Here is a 21,515-nt window from a genome sequence, read left to right as displayed (position 1 = left end):
GATTGTACAGTGCACCACTTGCCTAGAACAGTTGTTTTTTATTATTTTTTATTAGCGTACTTCTTGACTTATATTGTGTGTTAGATACTGATAATGCTTTTAGTAGCGAAATATATTTATCATATTATAACATATAAACAAACTGATTTTAAAGTCCTGTATTAAGTTTTATCTTATCATTGATGTGCAACCAGTAGTTTGTTTTCATCATTCGGATTCAGGCAGATTCTGTTATTCGAAAGAAAATTCTAATTATTAGCATGTTTTGTGATATGTTACAGTTTCATGGTTAAATTAAGATGCTCATACAGATAAAATGTATGTGAATCTACTAGATTGGGAGTTAGTAACTTTCCTTTACAACCTACAATTCTGTTTCGTTTATATTTTAATAGTTTACTGAATTATTACTCAACTTCGCTTTGTTCAACTAAGGTTGGTTCGGATATTAATATTTCTAGTATCTGGATAATGGATATATCCGGATATTTGTACTTTAACCCAGTGTTTCTTAATCAGGTGAATGGGTCACCCAGGGTGAATAATATTTTTGCAGGGGTGAACCAACCAAAAGGGGTGAATAAGAGTGAACCGGCCAAAATGGACGATAGCTTGCGAGTAGGGCGGATATTCCGGATGTGCTGTTACATATATACGAGATAGTTTTATCATATCATTGGACAAGGGTGAATAAATATGGAGAAAAATGCTACGAGTGAACAAAACTAAAAAAGTTTAAGAAGCACTGCTTTAACCTGAAAAATCGATAATTATCAGACTATTAATCTTTCGCAATTTACGTCAAAACACAATTGTTAAATGACCTGACAGTTACACAGTTTGTTATAAACATTATTACATGCCATAGAAATAAATATATCACCCATTTTGAATATTTACTTTCTTATAAAGAACATAATGATTGGATTAAGTTAGCCGCCAACAGTAGGTCAGTCATGAATCACTTCCATCGCTGTTAATTAATTGCAAAATTTTAGTAGACCTAGGCCTCCAGTATCTGACAGCAAGCTATACTTCTCGACTGCATTCTACAATTGTTGCACCATAACTGGCGGATTTTTGGCAAACATTCATCTACAGGAACTTTGGTAAAACAGACTGAAAAGATATAAAAACAAACTGAAAACGTTATATATGCTATTCAAAAAAGACAGATTGCAAAATAGAATAGCACAGTAGGTCATCTTATTAATAAAAAAGGGGCTGATGACCGGATAAATCTGCTTGGTGAGCTAGATCTGACCTACAGGTTACCAAACAATGTACTGCAATTAAAACCCAGCATTGCCTTGTTAAATATGGTATTTACAGATTTACTGCTTAAATGGGCTGCTATTGAACCAGCTACTACAACTTGTTGCATAGCGAAATAAAACTGAGGTATACAACCAAGAATGGTTTGCAAGGGTGGATGGTATACAGCTTGGCCAGTGCTGGTGGAGTTCACCAGTATGACAAAATATGTATTTTTTATTCAAGAATTCTTAAGGAAGTGAGCACGTCTTGACCTATATACACCTGCTGATTTAATTTATTGGAATAACAACAGAAACCTTGGTTCTCAAACATTTTTAGCTTGTGGCACAGTAAAAAACTAGTTTACTGAACAAAAATCACAGGTAAAGCCATTTTTTGGTTATATAATGACCCCACTAAGGAAACTCTTGCAGCAATAACTGTACATTAATCCAATGAGCTTCAACAAGTATATTGCATACCCAAGTGTATAGCAGAACTAGGGTGCACAGCTGACAAAAGGTATACAAAGGCTATACAGATTAGGTGATAGTTACGTGAGTTTGGACAAATTGTGTCAAGGAGGGTGCGTCCCAAAGTTTAAGCAATAGTGTTACCACCAGGGCTGCGGAGTCGGACTCGGGACTCAGTTTGTTTTTGCTGAAGTCGGACTCAGGACTCGGATAAGACCTTGTAAAACTACCCAAGTCCAGAGTCAGACATGCGCATGTGCAGTACCGAATTTTAAAACTGATATGGCCGCCAAATGGAAATTGTAAAGGCGGAATATTATATGGCGGAATATTTTCCGAACATGTATTGTGAGTGAATGAATTATAGAACATCCCTGGCCCTGTAAGTGAATTGCTGAATATCCACGTTATTTTAGTTATGTAAACTGGTGAAATACAGGCTGTAGAGTCCAGGCCGGACTCGGGACTCGACGAAATCGCACATTTGACCGGAGTCGGACTCTCGTTTATTTTTTTGACCGGAGTCGGACTCGGGTTATTTTTAACCGACTCCGCAGCCCTGGTTTCCCTAAAGGTTTTATTTAAAGAATCGCCCGAATTTATAGAGAATAAATATTCAAACTTGAGCTAAATCCACATTATGCCCAGTTGCCATAATATTTCAAATGCAAATTAGCTATTAAATTAAATAAGCTTGTTACAATTTTGAATGCCTACTTTTGTGGCAAGTGAAACAATAACATTATAAATTCACCAAATAAGTAAATAGTTTTATTTTACTTTTAGTTCATTTCTGTTTGTGATTTTGAGGTGAATCAGGGTTGCTAGATGAAAAAAATAAAAAAAGCCAAACTTACTTTAAAAAAAGCCAAATCTACTACAAACTCTAACAAGCCTATGTTTTTCCTTAAATAAATAAAAAATGCAATAAATGGTCATGCTGGTACATTGAACTTCTGTTTTTGTGGCAAATTTTCTTAATTTTTTTCTCTTTTTGGAATTTTTTCTTGGCAATTTTTTTTGTTTTCGCAAATTTTTCTCTTTTTGTGATATTTTTTGGAATTTTTTTCCCTTTTTGTGTTAGTTTGATCTCTTTTCAACATAACACTCATGACATTTTGGAATAAAACGAAAAAACGCCTAAAAAAGCCAAATTTGATTTGGATTTTTTTTTGAGAAAATAAAATCCAAAGAGGTTCAAAAAAAACCTAAATTTTCAAATTTGACTTTAAAAAATCCTAACTGGCAACCATGAGGTGAATTTAGCCACTTACCTTTCCCGCAATAATTGAATTGACGTCATAATGAGCAGCTGGTGTTTGGATGCAAAGTGACGTCATAATGAGCAGCTGTTGTTTGGATGCAAAGTGACGTCATAATGAGCAGCTGGTGTTTGGATGTAAAGTGACATCAAGGCGGTATGGCACGGATTCCACAATGATGGAAAGTTGGACGCGACGCATTATTGCATTTACGCCCAAACATTCGAGCAACCGACGTTTATTCGCACATCACGTGACTATGCAGCGGACACAAAATGGCGCCCGTGCTTTTGAACCGGTGTGTACGGTGCACTGTAGGGTGCATCAAAATATACATGGGTTGCAGCAGAACGAAAAGGTATACAAGGGTGCATCACAAACTTTTAATGAAATATTAACATTCACGACAGGACTCCAGTAACAGATCGAAATTGAAACAACATCAAAGTCGAAATAAATCACAAAACCAAACTTAAACCAACAACTATAACGTGGAACAAGGCCTACATCGGAATACGACCACTGACTAGAGTAAGATCTAACCTTCACCCAAAGCCCACCCCTAACCCCAAACCCACTAATAATTTCACCCCTAACCCAAATTATAACCGCAACTATTGCACAGCCCTAATACCGAACAAGGACAAACAGTTTGGTGTCCAAACAGCGGCATTAAAACATGATAAAAGAAAAAAAAGTAGTGAACAGTTATAAATAGCGTTACTCATCAGGGTTGCTTTCAAATACTATTAATTTAAATTTGGTTTGTGGTTAAGTATAAACGTTTATTTGCTTCTGCAAGCAAAAACAGATATGGGCCGAAAGTTTCCAGCCTTAATTATGTCTCAGTAGGGGTCGGCAACCTTCGGCCCGCAGGCCGGATCTGGCCCTCCAATGAAAATCATCCTGCACGCAAACTCTTTCACAAACTGTACACAAGGCCAGCATATGCACAATATTTTTAACTGTTTTAACTATACGAAATTGTACAAACTTTTCCCCGCGTGTATCAAATTTGACTTTTAATTACGTTGGCGTTTTGATGTAGTCTTCTCACACCAAAGGTGACGTGCGGATGACAACCATAAGCATAGGAAAATTTTCGTAGCATGAAACTCTCTAAAATCAATTTTTTTCCAAATTAATTTGCTGATGTATTATTTAATGATAAACATTAACAAAAAGAGCATAAGAAATATGTTCGTATTTTATGTCGTGTGTGGAAAATGCGTCACGTCTCCTTGTAAATTTAATGGTTTGCCAAGTTAAACATTTTTTTCGCGCTACGCCCGTTGCTTCCTTGTTGTAGTGTAACTAGAATCATTTTCACTGCGTCAAACATTTGGGTTTGTCCCTGATTAAGAGTTATTATATTGAAGTGCTTAGAGACCACACGTTTTTATAAAAAAATTGTTAGCGGAAATTTAATACGGCCCGCCGAGAACTTGCTGAGTTTGGTCTGGTTCGCGCCTTGGTAAAGGTTGTCGACCTCTGTCTTAAAATTAATATTGCCCTCTGAAAAATCCTTAGATGTGAGCCTTATAATATTGAGTTTCCTCAAACGACTGCGATGAGACGTCGGACATTTTTTAGTGATTCGCGCCAAAAAAACATTACACACCTTGCCAGTAATTATTGCACTAAGAAAGCGCTTGAAGGGGTTATGGCGGGGAATTGGTGGGGGCTGCAAGCCCCATTTTGGTTGCTAAATCATATTTGTCATCCGAATGAGACATCAAAAGTAGTAAAACTCAAGGCTTCTTTTCAGTTGTGTTACAGAACCCTTTCTCTTTAATAACGCATAATATGTAGATCTGTCTTAATGAATGGAAACACAATAAATTACTGTTTTTTTTTAGCAAAGCTATTTTATTAAAAAAATTCGAAGTATTTGGGTCGCGAGACCTCGGTACTAGCAATTTTGGGTCGCACCAAAAAGTATTTGCGGACCCCTGTATTAGGCACATAAACTTGTTTTATATATTGATCGAAACTACAGATTTAAAGTCTGTTATAACTTTGATTGCTCGGACCACGCCATGGTAAAAAATGACCGAGTAAAAGTTGGCAAAAGCAAACCATGGACGTCAAACCATTTTAAGAGAATGATAAAATTGGCTTTTTAAACATGTTAGTTGGCCAAAGTGTAATAACATGCTTGTACGCATTATCTACGTAAATTTATTTATCAAATATATGTTTCGATCATTTCCCAAATACTATGACGCCATATTTGAACCCCTTTCGCATCAACGCCAGAAATTAAGTAGGAAGTTTTCGGCCCATATCTGTTTTTGCTTGCAGAAACAAGTAAAGGAAAAAAAATATAAAATATATAATATAAAATATACAATACAAAATACAAAATATCAAAAAAAAAAAAAAAAAGTAAAAAAAAAGTAAAAATTTGAAATTAAAAAAAACACCAAGCCCTGAAAATATACCCCTTGACAAAATATACAACAACCACACCCCCGTCTAGTTCTGTATTGAATCTTTTCAACCGTTAGATGGGAATCGATAGCTACAGCGAATTTAAGATATGACGTCACATTATTGTTTTTTGTCCCCCCAGTCAAAGGCACCTAGGGGTGCAGCCTCAGAAACCTCTACATAGCACCAACATACCACTCTACGTCATGTCTGAGAATTTGAAAGTTCTACCATGTCTACTTTTTCTATAAAGCTTCGGACAAAAATCGGTTTGAAAACAAGTTCTCTCTGCCATCCCTTACGACGTAAATGCAAATATTTTTTCACAAAAAAACGCTTTTTGTTTTAACCCTCTCTCCTCCTTGTCCTCAAACCAAATCAAAAAAAACAATTTATTTTCCCTTAATAAAAACCTACAATCAATTAAAAAACTATATGTTTGATGCCCCTGTAACAATAAACAGTCTCCATCCGGGAGTAAATATCTAAATTCGAATTAAGAACAACCAACAATTTTTCTTATCAATCAACATTTTGTATTAATTTGCCATAAAACCACCCGATTGTTGGGTTGTTAACAAATGACAAGGTGTTCGTAGTATCATTTGTATGGTTTACTAGCGGTTTAATTACATAAATAGCTTATTGGCGAACACTACAAAAGGGAGGTGGTATATTGCTAGATATTACTGTCGCTAGGTAGGCCTAGAGAGCTTGAAATAACTTTAAGTCACACTTTTTTATAGCGAAAAATAAAACCCGCTCATAATTTTGAACGTAAAAACCCAATTAACATAATAAACATAAATTTTAAAGATGAAAGCCGAATATGTTAAGTTTTAAAGGTTAACTTTATGAGTACCAGATTATAGACCCTCAAACCTATTTGAGGCGCAATTAAGAAAATCCGTTTTTCAAATACGAAGAATGAACAGGATATAAACAAAAAACATTGTCGCACTTCACTTAACTTAAGCTGCTTTTTTGCGCACTGATATGCGTGACAGCAGCTTAAAAATTTAAAACGTTGTGACGTTTCCGGCCTTTTTATGCCCCTAAAACCATCATGTTGTTTATCAGAGGTTATGTAAAAAATATGGCAACCCTAGTAAATAGTATTCCACGACAGATTTTGTTTTTTATTTACTTGTGAATATAAAATCATTATATCATCTTCGTTGTATAAATAGATGACTGCTTTTACCAATATAGACAAAAAAAATTACATTTCATTCTTAAAACTGCGAGATTTTTGTCTAGAATTCATTAGACTGTTTCTTACCGTATTCCGTATTTGTTTATTAAGTTAAAATTTAGAATGCGCGCACAATTTCAAGATGACGTTATACATTTCGATGAACTGGTTATACTGCGAAATATAAATGCTTATGGTAACATACTAAACAGTTTCCATAAATGCATATGACATCCGATGGCCAGGGAGACTTTTAGGTTTTTTCTGTATTTGTTTGGCATACTGGCTTCTGGCGTTTTAAAGCAAAATACAACGCTTTGACGTAATCTGTTTCGCTGCAATCAAGGTGCCCCTTTGTCACTTATTAGCGCGAAACAGCCTCCACAACATTTTCCTTTCAACCTATTATGGCTATCGAAATTATTGTCCAAACAGCTGTACCAAATATTAAAGTTGTACCAAACTTATAATGGATCTTGCCCAATATTCGACTTTTAACATAACTCATGCCAGCCTTTGCGTTTTAAATGATAATCCTGGTAATGGAGATTGTAATGTTAGGGTTAGGGTTCTTTGAAGTGTGTTTTGGCTAAAAGTGAAAATATTTTGCTCTGTGCATTAATAAAACATTTAGTGCATGTTCCACTTAATAGATTGCGGCAAACTCGTTTAGTTCTTTTAAAACAGAAAACGAAATTTCCAAAAACCACGAAACATTTGTGGCGTTATATTCAAAGACTGATTTCGTTTTACAATTGCCCATTATATTCTACCATTGCAAGCGAAAAATTTTGCAGTTTCTGTGTAATTAATTTTTTCCAGTTAAAATTCAAAATTGTAATTCTTCCCAATCCTTGCGAATAATTATATTCTTATGGTAGTGAAGCAATAAATAAACGTTGTTGAGTAATCGCAATCGCGTAAAAGGTTCCGGTTCTGATTAAGCGTGTACGCGACAATAAACATAAATCAGATTGCGTTACGCGGTGTCTGTTTAGGGCGGCCACGCATCAGTTTCAAGATAATGCAGCCTACCAAAGATCATTTCACTACAGAGCAGTAGAAACTCCCCCAGACTGCAGCTGCGAAAAAGACGTCAAACGTTTGTGCGCCCAACTGTGACATAATGGATGAAAGACCTGAGAAATTGTATTTTTGTTTTAAAAATGATTTTCCTAAAATCCTAAGACTGCAATTGACATATTATTGTGACATTAAATTTGAAAAAATAATTTTTCAATTGAAAATCGTTTTTTAAACATTTAAACCAAAATAGACACTTACAATTGATCTTGTCCAATTTTGGACTTTAAACGTAAATTTTGCTAAGCTTTTACGTTATAATAATCCTGGTACTAGAGAAGAATTCATTGAAATTTGTTTTTTAAACATTTAAACCAAAATGGGCAAGTTTGTTACAAACGGCCGCATGAGATACAAAGTTGACTTTTGCAAATCTTATAGAATTGCGCAAGGATTCCATTAAAACGAGCTAAATCATACTATGGCCACAACGTTATAGAATGTTAGCTTTTAGTGTAGAATCCATAACATACCGTAGTACGTGTTTTTTAGAGTGACGTTATACGTTTCAAAGAATTGATTATATTATGGTTTGCCTAATGCATTAATGATAAAAATAAAAATACACAAATCTAAAGGCTTATCAAAACATAATGGACAGTTTTCGTAATTGCAGATAACAGCCGATGGCAGGGAAGATGTTTAGGTGTCGGCTGTAAGTATTGACATACTTGTGTCTGGCGTTTCAAAGCAGAATGTACTCCCTTGGCGGAATCTGTTTCGCTGCTTTAACAGTGCCCCTTTGTCGCGTATTAACGCGAGACAGTCTGTATAACCGGTGTCGTTTTAACCAGATCATTTTTTAGGAAATATTGCCACCGCTAGGTAGGAGTACAGAGCTAAAACCAATTTTACGATGACGTAATATTTTGTTTCCAATTTCTACCCCCAGCTGAAGGCCCCTAGGTAAATTGGACAAAAAACGGTCTGAAACAAACCAAAAAAAACATAAAAGAATTCGAGCAAAAACAAGATATGTCCCGAAAAATAAATTTTCGGCCCATATAACTAGACACCCTGAGTAGGCAAACTATCAACTTAAATAACTTGACACTCAAACTGTTTTTGAACTTGAACTAGTGAGAGTATTTGGTTTGGTGCACCGCCTATCGATGCAGAAAAAAACAAGACACGCTGAGTAGGTAAAAGTTGAGGCTGAAGCTGATACCTCACAGCGATAAATCGACTGTATATAAAACATAAACAAATAACTATTTACTACAAATCCGTAATGACACTACGATTAAAAGTCCATTATTCGCTTCCCGCCAGCGAGGCTCGTTACAACTTGATTGCTTTGGCCATGGTATTAACTGCCGTATCGAAGACAAACAAAAATGCTAGCAAACCGTTTCGCGCAGCAACTGACTGAGTTTTAACGAAATACTCAAAAGCCATTGAAAGGAAAAAAACAAAATGACTAAAAGTAGTAAAACTACATTAATGTATACAACAAACATAATAACTAAATCGTTTGCGATGTAACAGTGCTTGACAAATGGAGGTGTGACATGCTAGTAATCGACAGTCGTGTACTGCTCATAAATGCTACAAAACAAATAATTAAGAGTAAAATATTAACAATTTCTTGCAGAGAAATAGCCCCTGTGTCCCCCCTGACTACGCCTATGACCGTGGCCCCCCAATTACCGCTCCGTGGCCCCCCAGGGGGGCCGAGGACCACGGTTGAGAAACCCTGTCTTAACGTAACCGTGCAAAACCTTTTTTCAAGCGCAATTACCTGCGTGGAAATAAAAATCAAATGAAGTATATTGCCTTAATAAAAATAAATTTTTATGTTTCCAACTTGCGACTTTTGTAATTAAGAACTCCTTGAACTATGTTACCGCGCAAAACTAGGTTTATAGAGTTCGCAAAATATCGCATTTAAAGCGGCGGTTTTAATAGTAACCAATTTTCAGTTTTAGACGAGATTTTACTTACGTTGGAGGCAGTATGACACCAGGATTATGTATTTGCTGAATATCAAGCAATGCGAACATTGGCTGCTACAACTTAAGGTTTTACGTTTGTGGTTCCCTATTGATATATGTCAGTGGTTTTTTACGTAAAAGATGTTTGACGTGCTTAGCCGTTGGGTACTTAGTCGTTCCAAGTAAAAAATAAGGTTTAGGTTTGTTAGTAATTCCCGATCGATATACACATCACGAAATGTCGTCACATTGAAGCCGATTAGGTTAGCGCTTATTTACTAAAGCATCCCGAGAATGATGTGGCGCCGGCAGTTTTGCTAAAGTTGCAAGATTACAAATATTAACCCCGCTGTGCAATTATTTGTAAATTTTATTTTCGTAATAAGAATATCAAAGCCCATACAGAAGCAGGTATCATTTTGAACGTTTCGAATAACTCTTTATTCATTTTCAACATAGAGAGAAGTCACAGATGGTAAGTGTATATATAGTGCTAAGACAGACATCAGAAATAACACGGCACAACCCGGAAATTAACGCAGACCAAGCTTCTATACCCCTCTATCTTTTCAACATCTGATCACGTGGATGGCCTTATCTGCTATCGGCGACCTACCTTCTAATCGCCGCACACCCGGTTTAGATTATGTATCTATCCACGTTTCCTTCTTTCTGATGTCTGTCTTAGCACTATATATACACTTACCATCAGTGACTTCTCTCTATGGTGAAAATGAATAAAGAGTTATTCGAAACGTTCAAAATGCTACCTACTTCTGTATGGGCTTTGATATTCTTATTACGTCTTACTACAACCTCCAACCATTATGCTCCAAAGTTTGTTAATTATACTTGATTTTTGTAAAATATATTTTGTCGGATTATACTAAATTCCAAAGTAAGGTAGATCGCTGTTCGGTAGCAACCGGTAGCAACCGTAAAACTAAAGATAGTTATGTTTGTTAAATGCTTATCAGTTTGTATAGAAGCGCAGCTGAACTACGGGCTTTATATTGCCGTACAGTTTAAACCAGGGGTTCTCAAACTGGGGTCCATGGACCCCTTAGGGGTCCGTGAACTAGTTTTATGGGGTCCATGAAGGTCTAATTGAAATATTAGTGTATATTTAAGAAGAAATCAATTTATCAAACAAAACAGTTTAATTAAAAATAAAATGGTTTTGCACTGAATGTATTAAGACTCATTTCATTTTCACATTTTTGGACCAAAATCAGCAGATTTAAGAAGTCTATTTGTATTGTGACGTAATTTTATAACGTCATTTTGCCTACCGTGGTCCACGCGAGTCCCCAAAAACTTTTAGGGTCGGCGGTAAAAAAAGTTTAAGAACCCCTGGTTTAAACACTGCGACAGAATCTCTGTTTAAACAGGTACTTTTAAACTAAATACCGTTTTGTTTGGTAATTGCTGCTGTTTGCTAAAGTTGCGAGATTAGTGAGACCTAATACTGTTGCTGCTCTCACAAGGGCGGCATCCTACTTTAATTGTGAAAAAGTATTTACTCTATTTAAAATCGAACTAATAAACCGAAAGAGTTAGTATAGACGCATTACAAGGTCGTATGTTATACAGGCATGATTAAAAACAATTTTGCCATTTCTCAGAAAATATACAATGCGCGTATTGTGATAAGTTAATAAGATAAGTTCACTTTGTCAAATACCAGTGCTAGACAGATTTATGATGAGGGTGACATGGAATTAAAAATCCAAAGCAGCAAAGATTTTTATTATTTTATACGACAAAAACTTACTTGGTTTTGGTTTGGAGTATCGGCCATGTTATTCCCTGTGCTTGATTGGTTGATACAGTTTCTTTTACCAAATACAGTCTGTAAAATGAAACAAGATACCAAGTTAATGACAGCATGGGTATATAGCCTACTGTGATATCTGTGATCTAGCCCTGTTGAACTAGCACTGCCCAACGATTGACATACACATAATATTATACCAGGTACAGAGGTACGCAGGCTCAGTGGGAGCAAGTCGTGAGACGATAATTATAGCAGCGTTGCCTGCTGGATCTTGTTCGTACATACAAATAGTGATTGTCAACCTTTAGAACACTGACCAATGTTACGCGAACAGCTTTCTGGCTGCAATCGAAGTTTTATAGAAATGAACGCAAGTGCATTGCGGTATTGCGACAAGACGACCTATAATCTTAAATGTACGGCTAGCGCTGAAAAAATCTTTATTTGGCTTATTAAATCTAAGTAAACTTGAGTAAAAATGGTTTCTTTTGAAACCAGGTAGCTCGAAGTGACATTAAAAACACCACAGATTGGAGTGTGGCAGGAAAAGGTTGAGATCCACTGATTTAAGGTTTTGATGTTATAAACTAACCTGACATTCCTGTTCATATACCTACACAACATTACACATTTACCTCAGTACAGCAGTAAGGCGCTTGCACCAAGTTGCAGGCAACAACCAAACGCTAGCTCTTTGTTGAAGGCGGACTGGTATTTCCTTGTTCTAAAGGAAATTACGTTAAGGCTCCATCCATCTAGTTTGGCCTCCAACCCCTTTACTCATTTCCTGTCTGGAAATCACGCGAGCTATTGTAAAGGTAAAAAAATCCCAAGCTTCAATTTCGTTTGCATAGAAATGCGTATTTTCATCGTTCTATAGTTAGTTTAGTTGCTTCACTGGCGCAATGATAATAACTCCATTAGACTTTTTTACTTGAATTTAGGAATGTCCGTAATTTGGTTTAGGATCGGCGCCGATACAACCCTAGTATCGGACGAGTATCAACGATACCACCATTTGGTATCGGGTATCGGCTTTGATCCGATTAAACTGAAGGATGTGACCAGTGGAAGATTCAGGGGGAGAGAATGAGATTATGCTCCCCAAACATGTACTTGCACCTGTTAACCGCAACAAAACGAAGTAAATACGGGCCGTTTAAACCAGGGGCGGCTACACACCCGCGGTATTTTTATGTAAATCTTTCGACTTGGTCAAGTTGCCCGTTTCAGTGGCGCAGCCAGCCGAAAATTAGGGTGGGTGGGGGCAAAAAGTATGAATTTTTTTGTTTAGCTTTTGTCTTTGTATTAACTGCCGTAACGAACACAAATAACAATGCTGGCAAACCGTTTCGAGCAGCAACTGACTGAGTGTTAACGCAATACTCAAAAAACATTCAAAGAGCAAAAACTGTCTAAAAGCAGTAAAACTACATTATTGTGTACCAAACGTAATAATAACTACATCGTTTGTGACGTAACAGTGCATGACAATTGAAGGTGTGACATGCCTGTGATCGACTGTTGTACTGCTCATAAATGCTAAAATAACAAATTATTAAGAGTAAAATATTTATAAATTTTTGTGGGGCCATGCTCCCTGAGGCTCAACCCTGGCTACGCCTATGCCCCGCTTGCCCTTTCTATTTTTAGGATGTTGTTGCTTTTAACTAGATGGCGATCATTTCTGACTTCGTATTACGTCACAATGCAGTTGAATTTGTTTTTTGGTTTCATTTTGTTTAATTTGCTTTGCTGCACTTTACTTTTGTCCTATTTTGTTTCTTGCCGTTACACCTTTACGTTTTTATTTTAGAATAAATACCCGGTGTCAAGTAATGATTAGAGCATGTCAAATTGAAGTCAAAACCTTGTCTATAAAGTAAACGTTAAACATTAAAACTGGTGAACTCGTGCGAATATGAGAAAAATCTCAAGTAAAAAATAACATAAACGCAACACACAGCAATTGAATTGTTTTATCTTTCAAAATTAAGATAAATTAGACGGGGGTGCGGTTGCTGTATATTTTGTCAGGGGGTGTATTTTCAAGGTTTATTGTTATTTTTTTTAATTTTTAATTTTTTTTTTTTTTTATTCGTTATGTTTCAATATTTTTTTAATTGACCTAACTGAAATTTTTTATATTCTTCGTTGTATAGTATGTTTAATAATATGGTATGGCAGAGTTTGGGGAATAAAGGCGCCGTGTAATATTTCACCTAAAAATCAAATATTCTCAATCCGACACTGCTTCCTAGTGGTTTTAGTTGGCCTACAATAGCTCTGAAAAAATTACTTTGGGCCGCGACAAAAAAATTTTGCCGACCACTGTTTTGATGCATTCATAACAATTTGCCGACCACTGCCTTAAACGATATCCCTTTGTTGAGCTATTGTTTTAAAACAACAATGGAGTTATCGCGGCAGTAGCTGTTTCAGTTAATTAATAGTTTGTTCATAATTTTGAGTCAAACTTTATAGCAAAATTCCTTGGTTGACGGAAGCAGAAAGCGAAAGTAATTCCAAAGTAATGTGGCCTGTTCACAAAATAAAACTACAAAAATTTGATTTGGATGCTGTTGCGGGAAGTGTACAAGTTGTGTGAAAGTGTACAAGCTGTGTGAAAGTTGAATGTGCGGATTGCCTTAAGCGCTGCAGTTTTTTTATTTTTGAAATGGATTTGAATAGCTACTTGCGGTCCATATAGCAAAAGTGTAATAAAGAATGGGGTTAGGTCGTTTTACCTCATTTGAAATGTAATTTTTTTACAATCAATTTTAATGTTCATGTGAGTTGTAAAAAATAAACAAATTTCTCTCTGCGCAGCTAAAAATGAGTTTTTATACCGCAAACATCTCGATCTAAATAATTTTTCATAGCTGAGAAAATTTGTTACTTCAAAAAATGCATTGTTCGGTTAAACGTACGTGTGTGAACAATTTTTTTGGGGTGTTCATAAAATCCCCTCATCGCTCAGAACTGACTAATGTACACCTAGTGAATAAACGGGTTGCCAGCAACCTTTCCGTTGATTCTCAATGAACTAAAAACGAAACGGTTTTCTTTTCGTGGTAGTCACTAAAACTTATAGTCGACGATATATATACAAGTGGTCCGTGGTTTAACCGGAATACACATATCTGGCCCGGCAGTATAAAAGGTTGCACACCCCTGGTATAAACAATTAAAAAAACTTTTTCGCGCTTTGCGCAAAAACACTTAACTTAAGCTGCTTGTCTGCGCACTGTTGTTTTGACGTTTCCGGCCTTTTTATGCCCCTTAAATCAGTATATTGTTTATTAGAGATGATGTAAAAAACATGGCAACCCTAGTAAATAGCATTGCACGACAGATTTCGCTCTGTTATCATTTTATCGTCTTTATTGTACAATTTAGATCAGCGGTTCTCAACCAGTTGGCCATGGCTCACTGGTGGGCCTTAACAACATTTGAGGTTGGCCACAGACCAATTTAAAAAGCTAGATTTAGTTTCATTTGTGTCACTATATTTAATTTTACAGGAATAATGGCTTGGGGAGGAATTAAAAAGGAATGTAAATTTATTGTTCAGTCGCAAGTATCTCACTAATGCACGGTTCAATAAATAATCTGTTTTTAATTATGTTCTGCTGTGTTTTGTTGTAAACCTATTTTACAGTTTTTTCTTTTAAAAAACTATTGGACCACAGAATATTTTGCAACGTAAATGGGCCACGAAAGAAAAAAGGTTGAGAACCACTGATTTAAATGATTGCTTTTACCATTACAGTCAAAATATTTTGCGTAGTTTCAATAATTATATTTCCTTCTTAAAACTGTGAGATTTTAGTCTAGAATTCATTAAGACTTTTTCTTACCGTATTGCCGTACGCATTTGTTTATTCAGATAAAAATTTAGATTGCTCATAAATTCAAGTTGACGTTATACATTCCGATGAACTGTTTATACTGCGAGAAATCTAAAGGCTTGTGGAAACATATAAAATTGTTTTTTTTTTATCAAACAAAACAGTTTATTTAAAAATAAAATGGTTTTGCACTGAATGTATTAAGACTCATTTCATTTTCAAATTTTTGGACCAAAATCAGCAGGTTTAAGAAGTCTATTTTTATTGTGACGTAATTTTATAACGTCATTTTGCCTACCGTGGGTCACGCGAGACCTTTTTTTGAAGCTAAATGGTTTAACATTAGTTTATTATATTCATTAAAGCTATTTAAAATCGAACTAATAAACCGAAAGAGTTAGTACAGACGCATTACAAGGTCGTATGTTATACAGGCATGTTTAAAAACAATTTTGCCATTTTTCGGGAAAATATACAATGCGCGTATTGTGATAAGTTAATAAGATAAGTTCACTTTGTCAAATACCAGTGCTAGACAGATTTATGAGGAGGGTGACATGGAATTAAAAATCCAAAGCAGCAAAGATTTTTATTATTTTATACGACAAAAACTTACTTGGTTTTGGTTTGGAGTATCGGCCATGTTATTCCTTGTGCTTGATTGGTTGATACAGTTTCTTTTACCAAATACAGTCTGTAAAATGAAACAAGATACAAAGTTAATGACAGCATGGGTATATAGCCTACTGTGATATCTGTGATCTAGCCCTGTTGAACTAGCACTGCCCAACGATTGACATACACATAATATTATACCAGGTACAGAGGTAGGCAGGCTCAGTGGGAGCAAGTCGTGAGACGATAATTATAGCAGCGTTGCCTGCTGGATCTTGTTCGTACATACAAATAGTGATTGTCAACCTTTAGCACACGGACCAATGTTACGCGAACAGCTTTCTGGCTGCAATCGAAGTTTTATAGAAATGAACGCAAGTGCATTGCGGCATTGCGGCAAGACGACCTATAATCTTAAATGTACGGCTAGCGCTGAAAAAATCTTTATTTGGCTTATTCAATCTAAGTAAACTTGAGTAAAAATGGTTTCTTTTGAAACCAGGTAGCTCGAAGTGACATTAAAAACACCACAGATTGGAGTGCGGCAGGAAAAGGTTGAGATCCACTGATTTAAGGTTTTGATGTTATAAACTAACCTGACATTACTGTTCATATACCTACACAACATTACACATTTACCTCAGCACAGCAGTAAGGCGCTAGCACCAAGCTGCAGGCAATAACCAAACGCTAGCTCGTTGTTGAAGGCGAACTGGTATTTCCTTGTTCTAAAGGAAATTACGTTAAGGCTCCATCCATTTAGTTTGGCCTCCAACGCCTTCACTCATTTCCTGTCTGGAAATCACGCGAGCTATTGTAAAGGTAAAAAAATCCTCAGCTTGAATTTCGTTTGCATAGAAATGCGTATTCTCATTGTTCTATAGTTAGTTTAGTTGCTTGACTGGCGCAATGATAATAACTCCATTAGACTTTTTTACTTGAATTTAGGAATGTCCGTAATTTGGTTTAGGATTGGCGCCGATACAACCCTAGTATCGGACGAGTATCAACGATACCACCATTTGGTATCGGGTATCGACTTTGATCCGATATTATCGGACATCCCTATGCTTGCAGCATGACGAATTATTTCCCTAAAGTTCGCGCTAAACTTGACACTAGTAATGACATAGGTGTTGCGTGAGATGCAGTTAATTTCTAACTTAAACGTTAATAAGTTGATTCACATTAAATTTGAAATACTTAAAGTCTGGGCAAACACTCACAATCACCTAACTTAAGTTATTGAATTATGTTTTTTAAGAAAAATATTAACCTAATTGTAAAGTATGATTACTTTTAATTCAATCAATATCTAACTTTTAAAATTTTTCTCACCAGAACAAACCACGAAAGATTGGAGTTTGTTGCGAAAGTCAAACCTAGGCTCAGAATCCAAACGAGGAAAAATGTGTGTTTAATTGTGGTAGCAGCGCAGTTATCAGCAGCGCAGTTTTAAGTTCCATGAACGGAACTAGCGCTAAATTACAAGCAAGCCTTTCACCACCTGCAATACTAAACGAAGATCGTTTTTTCCTGGTGTTATTATGCCACGATTGGCGCAACAGCTGTGTGCCAAGTCAGCTAAATTACAAGCTGAGGTTGAGGGGAAATAAGTCGTGTCCATTGCACACTTAGAACGTGGTCTTAGAGTATGCTTAAAGAGCATAATTTTGCGTTAACTATCATTACTTAAAAATTTATACTTTAAAACGCGCACGACATTATACCTCCTTTTAAGAATCTGCTTCATTTAAACAAATGTCGATGTTACACCAACATCGGATATTAGCGCAGAGACCGAACAGCGAGAAACATACTGCGTATAACTTGACGTTTTTTAGCGACAAAAAAAGAAATAAGGTTTGACTTAGCTTTGTCAATTATCGAATACACACTTGCTAATCAGTCAACCTAAACCAGCGCTTCTCAACCAGAGGGGGGCATAAGAACATTTAAGGTGGGCCACAAACCAATTTAAAAAGCTAGATTTAGTTTCATTTGTGTCATTATATTTCATTTTAAAGGAATAATCGTTTGGGAGGAATTAAAAAGGAATGTAAATTTATTGTTCAGCCGCAAGTATCTCACTAATGCACGGTTGATTAAACAATCTGTTTTGAAATATGTTCTGCTGTGTTTTGTTCTAAACCTATTTTAAAGTTTTTTCTTTCATAAAAATTCTATTGGGCCGCAGAATTTTTTTGCAAGGTAAATGGGCCACGAAAGAAAAAAGGTTGAGAACCACTGACCTAAACAAATAACGATAGAGAAAAACTATCCAGCGTTTACGGTCGACCAAACTAAAGACGAAAAACGGCGTTTTGCGTTTGATTTTGGATTCGAATTAGATTAAGACGCGTGACCCAATTACTTAAAAAGCACGCCGCTTCGAACAGTTTGTTAAACCCTGACAAAAACAAACCAAAAACGATAATATCACTTACAAAAAGGGGGGTAAGAACTCCCGCCCCCACTAGATACGCCACTGGGGGGCAATGGATAGTGTATATTATTTTTAACCTTCATAAGTAATACATATTACACTTACAAATAATACTAATAATCACATTTTGAAATTCCAGGGGGGGCAAGTGCCCCCCTTGCCCCCCCTGCGGGCGCCCATGGGTACCGGGATTACGTAAAAAGCACATCACATGTTATAATTTATGTTAACAAACGTGTGCAACGTTCCAGGTAAAGACTTAAGTTTAACAATGCCAAATTTAGGCAGAGATCGCAGAATATCATGTTTGTTGTCGCAGTTTTAACAGTAAGCAATTTATATTTTCAACGGGTTACGGGTTTGTCTGGCGTTGGACGCAGCTTAATTTGGCGTTTAGTGCATAGGTTTAGCAAAAAAATATTTGTTTTATTTACTTTTTTATTTTTTTGCATTTTTTTAAAACATACTTAAATAAAAGCATAAACGTCAGGAAACCTACACGGACATCCAACAACAAACGTGTTTAGCCACGCAATACTTGGTAGAGTTCGCAAAATATTGCGTTTATTGCAGCAGTTTAACAGTAAGCATTTGTTTTTTCAATGAGGATTTTTCCCACGTTTGACGCAGTTTAGCACCGGGATTACGTATATCACGCTATTAAGCAGATCTAAACAATTGCTGCTACATTGCTACAACCTAAATGGTAAATTGTTATCAAGATGTGTGACATGCTTATCCACGTGATGTGTGATATAGTCGATTATTTAGTCATACCATTTCAAAAACATTACACAGCATTGTAGTTTGTTCGCATGTTAAATACACAAAGGGCGTGCGTGCGACTTTACGCAAAACCTCTTGACGTAGGAGGGTAAAACGTTTCCAAACATTTTTAGGGAAATAACCTGCGTGACCGTAAAAATCAAGTCAAGCACATTGCCTTGTAAAAAAATTCATGTGGCAAAATTTCTACTTTATGTTTATTGCCTTTTTGCAGTTTGTTTAACCACGTAAATAAAGCTTAAGCTCGCAAAACATTGCGTTTATTGCAGCGTTTTCCGTAACATTAGACATTAGGACACTTCACAGACAACGTACTACAGCAACCCTAACCGAGTATAAACTGCGCAACATTTGGAATAAGTTTGCAAACTATCGCGTTTATTTCAGCTGTTCGAACACTAAGCAAATTTAATTTTCAAACGTTATTTTTTGTTGGATGCATGATACCTACCAGGATTGCGTATTTGCTTAAATTTCGCGCAATTTATACAATTGGTGCTGCGGCTTTCTTACGTTTGTTAATAATTTTTGATCGACATATGTCACGGGTTTTCGTTACGTAACATATGCGAGACGTGTTTAGCCAAGGTTGTCTGATTAGTAGCTCCATTTGAAAAACACACAACGTTGCAGTTTGTTTGATGTTAAATATACTTTTTTAAATAATCAGCTATAACATGCGGCTTCAGGAAAAAGGTTATACAATGCTGGTAATACGTGATTAGTAATTAAATGGTCGGAGCGCGTTCGCGCCTTTCCTTTAGTTGCCTATTTCAAACACAAAACTGATTTTTAAACGTTAATTTTTGTTTTAACCAAATGCAAAAATAATGGGAGTTGACTGAGACCAAGAATTAAATCTTTAGAGCCACGCAGATAAGTCACACAATTAAACCCGCCATTGCATTAATGCCGCGTTCACACAGGCTGTGGGGTGTTACTCTGATTGTGGGGAAGCATTAGGTTAACCTTTTATTAGACACAAGATATGACATGATTTGAAACACATCACAATCATCACATGATTTGAAATTTTTATTTAGTGACACGTAGTGCAAACGTTTCGGCATAAGCGAATTTGTTATGACATTACAAAAATATGTTTGCATTATCTAAGCCTCTTACAAAGTTCTTACGCTATCCGTAACATTACTTTTTGGGTATATTGAGATTACCACGTTTATCTTCCATAATCATTGGGTATAACATGAGGCCAGCAGTAGCAACGTAATATGCAATAGTGATAAAGAGCCACAGTATGGTGGATTGTTTCATTTTGTTTAATCAGACAAAATTCAGGTAGACTTCGTACATTATGATGATTATTGTGTGGTGTAATTCATTTTTAACGAGTTAAAATAACTGATAAATATTATATTTAACTTGGGCAACGCCGGGTATTTCGTCTAGTAAAAAAAAAATTACTTTTGCAAACCACTTGCACATCTTGACCACCAATTACCAATTGTTTATAATGCAATGAAAATCACTCACCAACTGATAAATCATAGACTTGCTTCACAACATAAATGTAGGACAAGACCCACGCTAACATGTACAGTTTGCATGCTTTGCCACTGTCGCCTCTAGCGAACAACACCGGCTTGAGAGGCTGACAACTTGGCGAGTTTATAAGCATAACGTTAGCGCTGACTGGAAAGCCACAGCGCAACAATTACCAGGAATTTGGAATCCAATTCGGCTTTCTGTCGCCTCTAGCGAACAACGGCGGCTTGCTTTACAGAGGCTGACAAATTGGCGAGCTCATTAGCATAACGTTAGCGCTGTCTGTAAAGCCACAGTGCAACAATTACCAGGAATTTGGAATCCAATTCGGCTCTCTGTCGCCTCTAGCGAACAACGGCGGCTTGAGAGGCTGACCACTTAGCGAGTTCATAAGCATAACGTTAGCGCTGTCTAAAAAGCCACAGCGCAACAATTACCAGGAATTTAGAATTCAATTTAGCTCTTTGTCGCCTCTAGCGAACAACGGCGGCTTGAGAGGCTGACAACTTGGCGAGCTCATTAGCATAACGTTAGCGCTGTCTGTAAAGCCACAGTGCAACAATTACCAGGAATTTGGAATCCAATTCGGCTCTCTGTCGCCTCTAGCGAACAACGGCGGCTTGAGAGGCTGACAAATTGGCGAGCTCATTAGCATAACGTTAGCGCTGTCTGTAAAGCCACAGTGCAACAATTACCAGGAATTTGGAATCCAATTCGGCTCTCTGTCGCCTCTAGCGAACAACGATGGCTTGCTTTACAGAGGCTGACAAATTGGCGAGCTCATTAGCATAACGTTAGCGCTGTCTGGAAAACCACAGCGCAACAATTACCAGGAATTTGGAATCCAATTCGGCTTTCTGTCGCCTCTAGCGAACAACGGCGGCTTGCTTCGCTTGC

Source organism: Ascidiella aspersa, chromosome 3, assembly GCF_963924565.1.
Source record: "Ascidiella aspersa chromosome 3, kaAscAspe10.2, whole genome shotgun sequence".
Taxonomy (NCBI): domain Eukaryota; kingdom Metazoa; phylum Chordata; class Ascidiacea; order Phlebobranchia; family Ascidiidae; genus Ascidiella; species Ascidiella aspersa.
This window is presented reverse-complemented; position numbering follows the sequence as displayed.